Source organism: Arachis duranensis, chromosome 3 (assembly GCF_000817695.3).
Source record: "Arachis duranensis cultivar V14167 chromosome 3, aradu.V14167.gnm2.J7QH, whole genome shotgun sequence".
In the NCBI taxonomy this organism is placed as follows: domain Eukaryota; kingdom Viridiplantae; phylum Streptophyta; class Magnoliopsida; order Fabales; family Fabaceae; genus Arachis; species Arachis duranensis.
In genome coordinates, this window is record NC_029774.3 from 99,525,091 (window position 1) to 99,525,415 (window position 325).

Consider the following 325-nt stretch of genomic DNA (forward strand, 5'->3'; position numbering starts at 1 on the left):
AAACGAGATATACACGTCCCAGTCATACTTGCCATATCTTGTTTACATTGTAAACGAAATACGTAAAATATAATCTCGTTCACAGTGTAAACGAAACATGATAGAGTTATTTAAAACAGTAAATACTTATAAAAAAATAAGATTCTAATTTTCTTCCAATAGGCATAATTATGGTTTGATTTTGGTCTCTCTTGAATTCTTTCTTTTTTTAATCTTGTTAAATTTTTTAATAAGTTAATTTTATTAAAAAATAGATATGAATATCAAATTGTCCAACTTAATAATCCTTCTAAAATATTTATAAATTTAATACATATGTTCTTTT